The 10,133-nt window shown below is 48.6% G+C and overlaps 1 long non-coding RNA gene across 1 annotated transcript; it reads right to left on the bottom strand.

Annotated features, from left to right (window-relative positions):
• Positions 1–5,599: 5,599 nt before the first annotated feature.
• LOC125548082 (uncharacterized) lies at positions 5,600–8,191 on the bottom strand. Its single transcript, XR_007300894.2, has 3 exons — positions 7,924–8,191; positions 7,667–7,837; positions 5,600–5,831 (listed from the first exon to the last, which is right to left on the bottom strand). It is a non-coding gene; the product is annotated as an uncharacterized LOC125548082 (long non-coding RNA).
• Between the last annotated feature and the right edge of the window lie 1,942 nt (positions 8,192–10,133).

Here is a 10,133-nt window from a genome sequence, read left to right as displayed (position 1 = left end):
CACCGCAAACCGATATCCTCTGCTGCTGCCGTTACAAGCCGGACTCGCTGGTCACCGCCGCTGCAAGGCCACGCTGCCGCTCATGTCTCTCGTCTCTCTCTCTCCCACTCAGTTCCCGCCGCCCCTGCCGCGTTTCCTACTGCAAGCATGGATCTCACCATCGCAAACCAGGATCCCCGGATGCTACCCGTGTTCAAACTTCAAACGTCCCACCGTTGCCAGCCGAAGTCTTTGACGCAAGTACAAGAGCCACCTACCTCAAGAAGATGCATGAAGAAACACGTTCCATGATCAAGCGCCAAGTACAACGACTCGCCTCCAAGCTGAACATCAACAAGTCGCCGATGGTGTTCCAACCGGGTGATCAAGTATGGATACATCTACGCAAGGACCGCTTTCCCAAAGAACGCAAGTCCAAGCTACTCCCGAGAGCCGACGGTCCATTCAAGGTGCTAGCACGCTACAACGACAACGCCTACAAGGTCGACATCCCACGTGACAAGTACAACGTAAGCGACATCTTCAACGTCAAAGACTTGGCCAAGTATCATGATGATGAAGAGCATGATCCGTGGACGGATCTCTCCCAAGGGGGGAGATGATGCGGAGCATCCCTTGCCTACCCGCACCGACACTCCATCACCACCGCGAGCACCAAGTGGCCCAATGACAAGAGCACGTGCACGCGCCATCGAGAACGAGGTTGACTCTCTCCTCTTCGACTCTCGTTTGGATTCGTGTGAGAATTGGATTCTACCATCATCGAAAACATTGTGGGTTCTTAGGTACCAAGAAGATGACCGTGAGAAGGAGAGGAAGGAGACTCGAGCGAGCATGGAGCAAGGGAAAGACGAGAAGAAGGAGAAGAAGCAAGGGCCGAACCCCTCTGGACACCCCGGGTGCCCAGCCACCCCTCCTGGGAGCTGCCCCGACTTGGTCCGGGTGCCCGGCTCCTTGGCCCCTGCCCACCTACAGCCGCGCCCCCCGGGTGCCCGGGCCTTGGTTGGCTGGGTGCCCGGTCTCAGCTCCCCCAGCCACTGGGCGCTGCCCCCGGTGCCCGGCCTCCCCACCAGCCGGCCTCCAGCGCACCCCCGGGTGCCCGGCCTCCCTCCAGCTGCCCCCTGAGCAGGTTGGGTGCCCGGACCCCTTCGGTCCAGCCGCGTGTCCTTGGCCTCTTGGCCTTTGTACCCCCCCTCTCTTCACTTGTTTCGTCCCTAAACTATATAAGGGCATGTCCTAGGTCATTTGTGGGGTAGCAAAGTATTTTAAAACACCAAAGAGAGCTTTGCTCCTTGTATCCTCCTCCTCTTGGAGATCAAGACCCCTCTTTGGAAAGAATCCTTGGGATTATCAAGCCCTCCTCTTGAAGGAGATCAAGATCAAGACCTCACCTAGTGGGAAGAACTTACCTAGTGCTATTTTCCTTGAATTGTTCATGTAATCTTGTGGATCTCTTGTGTGCTACTCTAGTGGATGTGATATTGGGTTTGTTTGAGTGATTTGTGCCTTGTGTTCTTGAGTGTTCTTCCTCCTTTTCCCCCTCCAAGTGTGAAAAGATCCCCTCTAGGGTTTCACCCTACAACATCTTGGTATCATGAGCAAGGTTGATTCACATCTTGGAGTCCCATCCCACCATTTGCTGGCTTGATTTTGTTGTTTTTCGTCCAAATTCGAAAATCCCCACAAAAATAGCCCCCAAAATTATTCTTGAAATTTTTTGGATCTTGTGAGATTTGGTTGTTTTGGTCCATGGATTTGATGTTTGGCAAGTGGATCTAGCCCCTCCCCAACAATCCCCACCCTTCCCACCACGAAATCCACCGAATTTGGCCTTTCCCCAAACATTTCCGCCCAAATCGGCCACCACCGGGTGCCCGCACCTCGTACCACCGGGCACCCACACCCCCAGGCCATTTTCCCCTGACCACCCCGGGCACCCGCACCCTCCACCCCCGGGTGCCCGCACCCCCCCCCCCCAAATCAGCCCACTACCAACACTGTTTTGGCCATAACTTCCACCTCCCAAGTCCGTTTTCTGTGCTCTTTAGCTCGTTTGAAAGCTCTTGACACCCCCCATCCACATATATCATTACCACCACCATTAGAATCCATCCAAAAATCAACACAAAAACACCCACCTTCTGCATTTGACCGAGTTTTGAGTTGTGGTTTCCGTTTCCTAAGGTGTTTCGGCTACTTAGGAACGTGTGACATCGACATCACTGCCATTCATCATCGCCTCGGAGTCATCTTCACCGCTAACCGTAAGAAAGGACGGTAACCTCGACGACACTTACCTTTGCTTTTGCATTGATAGCCCGAGCCTTTTGCGTTGCTTACCCATCGAGACTAGCGAGTTGAGAATTGCCGGGCCACGCTATTGTGCACCGTAGTGATCTTGTTATCATCTTAGTGCCATAAGTCTCTCCCGTGCATATCTTACATACTTGTCTCATATCATACTTGGCTCGAGCATCAAGCATAGAGAAAAAAAGAGAAAGAAAGAAAAGATTTTAAGCAAAAGAGGAGAAACAAAGAGCTTATAAGCAATAGCATTGAGCCATTTTGCATATCATCTTGGACACTTCATACATAGCATAGTCGGGATTGAAGACGGCACATTTCTCTCATAGGTTGGTGCACAAGTGTATCTTGCCCATTTGAGCAATCAAGCTAGCGTCTCTCTAGCATTCGCACAACGAGAGCATTTTCCATGGTCACACATTTTGAGCTCACCCCTTGGTTGTGCGGATCCCATCTTTCTTCCGTGTGTGTGTGTGTTCCTAGTGATACTCTTGTCTTTGATCTATTTGCTTTACTTGCATTTTTGTGAACCCTCTCAACCTTATCGATATCTTGACTAACATTTGCTTGAAATTTTTGCCACCATTCCTAACCGAGCTCCTCCAAAAGCCTTTTCCTTGTAGGTGTGAGAAACAAACCCGGTTCCAATTCTACTATTGTGGCATTACATTGAGTGACACTTGTTACATCCTCAATCCTCGGAAAAGGTAACTTCGGTTTTGTTCTCTCACTTTCCTACTCACCCCACTTGGTTATGATGGATAGGCCAAGTTCGTCGGCGAACCCGCTCTTTGAGGACCAAGGTGGCGAGGCCGACTACGTCACCAAGGGCCACTTCTTCATCGCGCAAAGGGCTCTCCATCAAGAAAGTGAGGCCTTGGGTGAACGCCTTGACCGACTCGCCGCCGACGTTCGTCAAGCGGAAGCAAGGAATCGTGACTACATAGACGACAAGTTCACTACACAAATGGAAGAGCTCCGCAACATGATCGTGCGACGCCCGTCTTCCTCATCATCGTCAACAAGACGGCGCCACTCAAGCCACCGCTCAAGCCGACACTCTTCGGACTACTCCGCCTACGATACAAGTCCTCCCCGAGCTCAAGTCCCTCGACGTCAAGCACCTCAAGATCGCCAAGCTCAAGAAAATCCATTCTATGGCAATGGCTTACAAGACCGAGTACGAGCACGTGAAAGGGCGCGACAACAAGCACAAGAACCAAGGGAGCAAGAGCAAATGCCTCCACAAGTGCCACGGCAACAACCTCAAGATGAACACGCCATCCGTCAAGAACAAGAGGAACGAGCGCGCCTACACCAAGAGGAGCAAGATGCCGAAGCACTTCGACAACAACAACTACGGCGTGAAGTTCAAGCCCAAGCGGCCCTAGATGCACTCCGAGATTCCACACGTGTCGTTGCCCAACGCGGCCGGGAAGCACGTGAGCAAGATGAAGCTCTTCGTCGGGAGATACAAGAAGAAGCCGTGCATCACGAAGAACTCCAAGAAAGGCGCAACCAAGCGCATATCCCTCGTCCTCCCCCACGGCAAGAACGACATCAAGAGAATCAAGTGCCTCAAGACCCTCCTCCACGCCAAGAGCGACATCTTGAGGAACGAGCATTTGAGGACCTTCCTCCACGGCAAGAGCGAGATCAAAACCGCTACTTCGATGAAGAATTCCGCTACGGCAAGCTCAAGTTCACCATGCCCAAGTTCTCCGAAAGCAATGATCCCGAAGAGTATCTCTCATGGGCCTTGAAGGTGGACAAGATATTCCGTCTTCACAACTACGACGAGGAAAAGAAGATCGCCATGGCCTCTCTCGAGTTCCAAGACTACGTTCTCATTTGGTGGGAACAAGTGATCGAGCGACGACATACAAGAGGCGAACCTCCAATCACAACGTGGATGGAAATGAAAGACGTCATGAGAGCTCGCTTCGTGCCTACACACTACACCCGTGATCTCTTCAAGAAGTTGCAACTCCACAAACAAGGCACGAAGACGGTGGAAGAATACTACCAAGAAATGGAGATTGCCATGATACGAGCCAATGTCAAGGAAGACGATGAGAAAACAATGGCACGCTTCTTGAACGGCCTCAACCACCCAATCAAGCGGATTGCCGACTTCCAACCATACTCAAACCTTCTCGGGCTAGTTCATCAAGCGACCAAGGCCGAGCGACAAGTCCAAGATGACTTCAAATATGCCAAGTACTCGTCCAAGACCTACGGCTCCCGCGACTTCGGCAACTCCTACCTCAACTAGAGCATCACCAAGTACCGGCGACAAGTCAAGTTCCAAGCAAGCTATGCCTTCCTCGACGCGTTCTCTGGCAAGCAACTACAAATCCAAGACTCCCTCATCTTCGGCGCCACCGAACGACCCCGTCAAGACAAGTTCTCTCGAGTGGTGGCCAGGGACACAAGTCCTTCGAATGCACCAACAAGCGAACTATGATCTTCAACGATGATGGCACTTATGACTCGATGAGTGAAGAAGAAATGGAAGCCCTTGAGCACGTGGCCATGCACCGGCGCGTCAACGAAGATGAAGATGATCAAGTGTTTTGTGACAATGATTCAAGTCCCTCTCTCGTGGTCTCCAAAGTCTTGACGCTCCAACACCATCAAGATGAAGACCAACGGTGCCACATCTTCCACACAAAGGCTGGCATCAACGGGCATTCCGTGAAGGTCGTCATCGACGGAGGAAGTTGTCACAACTTGGCAAGCGAGGAGCTATGTTCCAAGCTCCAATTGGTCAAGAAGAAGCACCCTCGTCCCTACAAGGTGCAATGGCTAAGCGACTCCGGCACAATTCAAGTGGAGCATACGGTGCAAGTTTCTTTCAAGATTGGCGCCTACGAGGACACCTTGGAGTGTGATGTAGTTCCTATGTCGGTGCGCCACCTTCTCTTGGGACGACCTTGCACTACTAGGAAAAAGGCTACTAGCAGCGCGGGTAAATTGGCTACTAGCAGCGCGGGTACCCGCGCTACTAGTATCGCGCTACAGCTAAATGTTAGTAGTAGCCCACGCTACTACTAACAATTTAATAGTAGCGCGGATGTCAACCGCGCTACTACTAACGAAATAGTAGTAGCGCGTCTATAGTACCACACGTAGCCGCTACTAGTATCATGAATACTAGTAGCGCTCCATTTCACCCCCACGCTACTACTAACTAATTAGGAATTAAAAAAATCCATCAATTCCATTTTATGCATACAATTCTAACAACTAAAACAAGCCCAGATTTGTAATAAACCAGCAGCATTCCACATCATTCAAAATCAAAGATTTATAGTAAACGAGGAGCATTAGAGCATATCCATACATCTACACTTATTGCCTAGTCACTTATTCCCAGCTAGTGCAAACACAGTTGAAAGCAAACAAAAATGCATAAAAACACCAAACAGTGGCATTCTATCCCTCCAAATGATTTGCTCCCTCTCCATCCTTGCAATCATCTTCTTCTCCCTTATGTGCTTCTCCCATTTATGAATCCAAGATTTCTGTAAAGAGCAAAGAACAAATAAAATTAAATTTCAGCAGACATATATTTCCTTGCATGTTGTGTTGTACAGTAGCTACAGGAATAAATATACGAAAACAAAAAAGTGAGTGATTTCTATTAACAAGAGATCGCTGCACATAGAAAAACAAGGTTAAAAGCCAAGATGCAACAGGAGGAAAATGTGCCAAGAATAGCACTGTTTTCATCAAGTGTTTGCAAGCCTTCAGTAACTTGAAAGCAGTAAAGTGTTGGTGTTACATGAGCTGTGTGGTCAATTGGCATCACAGGTTTTTGGGAACATTGCCACCATGCTCATATGCTCATATACACACCAAACTCCATCAAGTGTGGAAGCTTTTGTAGAAATTGGCCCCATAGGGTTTTGTTCTAGCACCGCCACTGAAGCAGTAGATTGACTCATAACAAGTTTAATTCAGCCGAGCAAACAATAAAAATACTGAGGATCAACATTAACCAAAACTAAGTGATTGTGTTAAACTAGGTGTTAGTGCTACAGACCAACATAATGAACATGACCAAGCATTTAAAAATCCATGTGATTCACAGATATGACAATCAGAAGCAGATAGTGAAATTAGCAATTAAGATTGAAGAACAAAGCAACATTTTCATGTTCTATCAAGAGCTTGACCTTCTTTTCCCTAAAAAGGGTTTGACCTTTTAGGTGTATGCCAAGTGACACTGCAACAAGCTAGATTGGGATGGACAAACAATAATCAAGTATGAAAATGAAAATGAACAGAAACAAAATCCATTCATACATGTTCCAGTGCGCGTCCATCTTTGCCTGAAAATCATGAATTCTGTGTTTGGATTTTTTTTTAATCATCTGCCTATTGTTTCAAGAAACAATAAGGCGTACGCCCAAACCCAAGCTCTATTGTAGCGTCCTATTTCAAAGCACTAAGCTTACAGAAGTACAAGAACATACAATCATGATTGTTTCGACACACGCTGCACGACAACATGCATTTGTCTGGCCAGAGTCAATTGCCAACCTAAACACGCAACCGTGATAATTACATACACACATCCCAACTTGGTGTTCAGCTTGACACCTATATGACACACTGCTCTACCCAATAATGGAAAGACCTTGACTGCTCCACAGAAAGGCACGGTGCCTACACATGTAGGTACTAGTGAAAACTACCTACACAGCATCAACAACAGGATGCATCACTGATCTGGAGGAGACGAAGCAACAAATCCCACGGCCCCAGTACCAAAGCATCGAGCTTTGGCACAAGAGCCACCTCCACAGCGGGCGAGTTCGTGGGTCGATCCGCGCAGGAATCCCCCAGACATCGCATGATAAGCAGCCATTTCCTAGTGCAGACACTACATCGGCCATCAGGTGTGATTTGGCATCGAATTTTCACTGCCGTAGCAGCAGGCGACGCCGGAGGGCGTCTTTTTAGCCAGGGCCCTCCGCTTCTCCTTGTGGCGGCGGCGCCTCTCAGCGTCCTCCTCCGGCGCGCGCGTGTAGCTGGTCCTCAAGAATTACTAGCTGTTCTAAATTCCAATTTTCTACTGCTGACTATCTTCACCTAGCAAACAATAACTTATGCTAATCATGCTACTTCCGAAACATAAAATGAAAGCAAACCTAGTTATCTAACTCGAATCAAACAAAGCCTAAGTGAGCAGCATAAAATTCACCGAGAATAAGAAGCCTCAGTTAGATCAATACAAATTACTACATCTCGACCAATGGGTGACCACAGTGTAACCAAATACTAGCGCACATCTAGAAGAGACAATGAAACGAAGCTCCATGTGTAGAAGAAACGAGGGAGAACCGATTCATACCCTGATGAAGCGGTACTTGGGCTCGAACTTCTTGGCGGACTCGAGGTTGTCCTAGATGAGACCGAATCTGGAGGACCTGCCGCCTCTGAAGTGGGTGCGGAACTTGAACACCAAGATGCAGTTGGGGTCCTTCACCTCGTACACCTTGGGCAGCCACTCCTTCAGCTCCGCCTGAGCACAAGCACACGAACGCTTCAGAATCGCCGGCGAAATGCAACAGAGCTAAGGAACGAAAGGAAGGGGACGAGATCTCCAACCTTGGAGACGTTGGCGCCACGGGGCTGACCCCGTCTGCCGGAGGAGACGGCGAGGGGGGCGGGGCACTGGGGGAGGCGGCGCGTGCGCGGGTGCAGAGGCTGGGGATCGCCGGTGGGGAGGTCGCCGGGGTGGTGGGTGGCGGCGGCGGCGTGAGATGGGAGGGAGACGAGGGGTGAATCGGGAGAAGAGAGGAGGTGGAAGGGGATCTGGGTCGAGGGTTGGGTGTTTTTTTTAGACAAACAGTGGTGGAGTGGGACGGTTAGTGGGGTGGATCGGGATGGGTGGTGTGGGAATATACTAGTAGCGTTGGCATCTGACCTACGCTACACCTATTCATAAAGTAGTAGCGCAGATTTATAACCCTCGCTATTACTACGGCAATGTCTCGGGGGCACGGCAGAGACCACTTAGTAGTAGCGAGGGTTAAAAATCTGCGCTACTACTATCAACTTAGTAGTAGCGAGGGATAAAAACCCGCGCTACTAATAAGTAGTAGTAGCGAGGGGTATAAACCCGCGCTACTAGTAAGCGTCTGTGTATAAGCTTTTCCCTAGTAGTGTTGGCAATTTGACCGTGGAGTCATCCACAACGGACGGACCAACTACTATAGCTTCAAGATGAAAGGCAAGGAATATGTGTTTCGATCAATGTTATCAAGCCAAGTGATCGCCGATAAGCAAGCATCCACCCATTGTGAAGATTCTAGTGAGAGAGTGATCCACCAAAAATAAAGTGAGAGCCACAAGCTAAAATTGAGCGCCTCTTCGCCAAGAGAGAAAAACTTAGTCCTCCTAGCCACAAAAAGAGAGATGAGATAAGTGTGTGAGAACCCATCAAGTGTCATCCACTTTGTTCTCCTATGCAAAAATGAGGTGGCAAAAACTAACACTCTGAAAGTGCGTTATATCAACTAGAGGGGGGGTGAATAGGCGATTTTTATGAAAGTCTTCAAAACGTGGAAGTTATGAAGACAAACAGTAGAGATAAGCCTATCACTATGCAGCGGAAGTTAGATTACACTAGGCAAGCCATGGTCAAGTATTCAATAGAGTGAAAGCACAATGACAAGTAGCTGCAGTGTAATAAGGATCAGGTAGGAAGAAGTTATGAAGCCAAACAAATCATACAGTTACGTTGTGAAGACAAAAGGTATAGCAAGCATGCAATGGCTTCACAATGAGTAACAGTAAGTAAAAGGAAGTGAAGATGAAACCAGTGACTCGTTGAAGACAATGATGTGTTGGACCAGTTCCAGTTGCTGTGACAACTGTACGTCTGGTTGGAGCGGCTAGGTATTTAAACCTTAGGACACACAGTCCCGGACACCCAGTCCTGAACACGCAGCTCAGGACACCAAGTCCTCACCATATTCTCCTTGAGCTAAGGTCACATAGTCCTCGCCCAATCACTCTGGTAAGTCTTCAAGGTAGACTCCCAAACCTTCACAGACTTCGTTCACTGGCAATCCACAATGTCTCTTGGATGCTCTGAACGCGACGCCTAACCGTCTGGAGGATGCACAGTCCTCAAGTGAAATAAGTCTTGAGATCACTCAGACAAGAAGACTTAAGTGATGCCCAATTTACTCTGGCTCTGGGTGGTTAGGGCTTTATCCTCGCAAGGAATTCTCTCTCTCAAAGGCTTCGAGGTGGGTTGCTCTCCAACGACAAAAGCCATGCACTGAAATCTGAGCAGCCAACCGTTTATGGTTGTAGGGGGTGGGCTATTTATAGCCACTTGGCAACCCGACCTGATTTGTCCGAAATGACCCTGGGTCACTAAGGAACTGACACGTGTCTCAACGGTCAGATTTCAAACTCTCATGGCAACTTTACTTGGGCTACAAGCAAAGCTGACTTGTCCGGCTCTGGACAAGATTCGCTCTCATTGTCTTCACTCGAAGACATAGGTTTTTGGTTTAGGCATCACTTCAGTCATTCTAACTGCTTCTCCTGGACCCCACTTAACAGTACGTGTTGGAAATATGCCCTAGAGGCAATAATAAAAGCATTATTATTATATTTCCTTGTTCATGATAATTGTCTTTAATCATGCTATAATTGTGTTATCCGGAAATCGTAATACATGTGTGAATAATAGACACCAACATGTCCCTAGTAAGCCTCTAGTTGACTAGCTCGTTGATCAACAGATAGTCATGGTTTCCTGACTATGGACATTGGATGTCATTGATAACGGGATCACATCA

Source organism: Triticum urartu, chromosome 3A (genome assembly GCF_056163025.1).
Source record: "Triticum urartu cultivar PI428250 chromosome 3A, HENAU_Tu73, whole genome shotgun sequence".
NCBI classification, from domain to species: Eukaryota; Viridiplantae; Streptophyta; class Magnoliopsida; order Poales; family Poaceae; genus Triticum; species Triticum urartu.
Note: the sequence above shows the minus strand (reverse complement) of the source record. Positions and strands in the feature narration are given on the sequence as shown.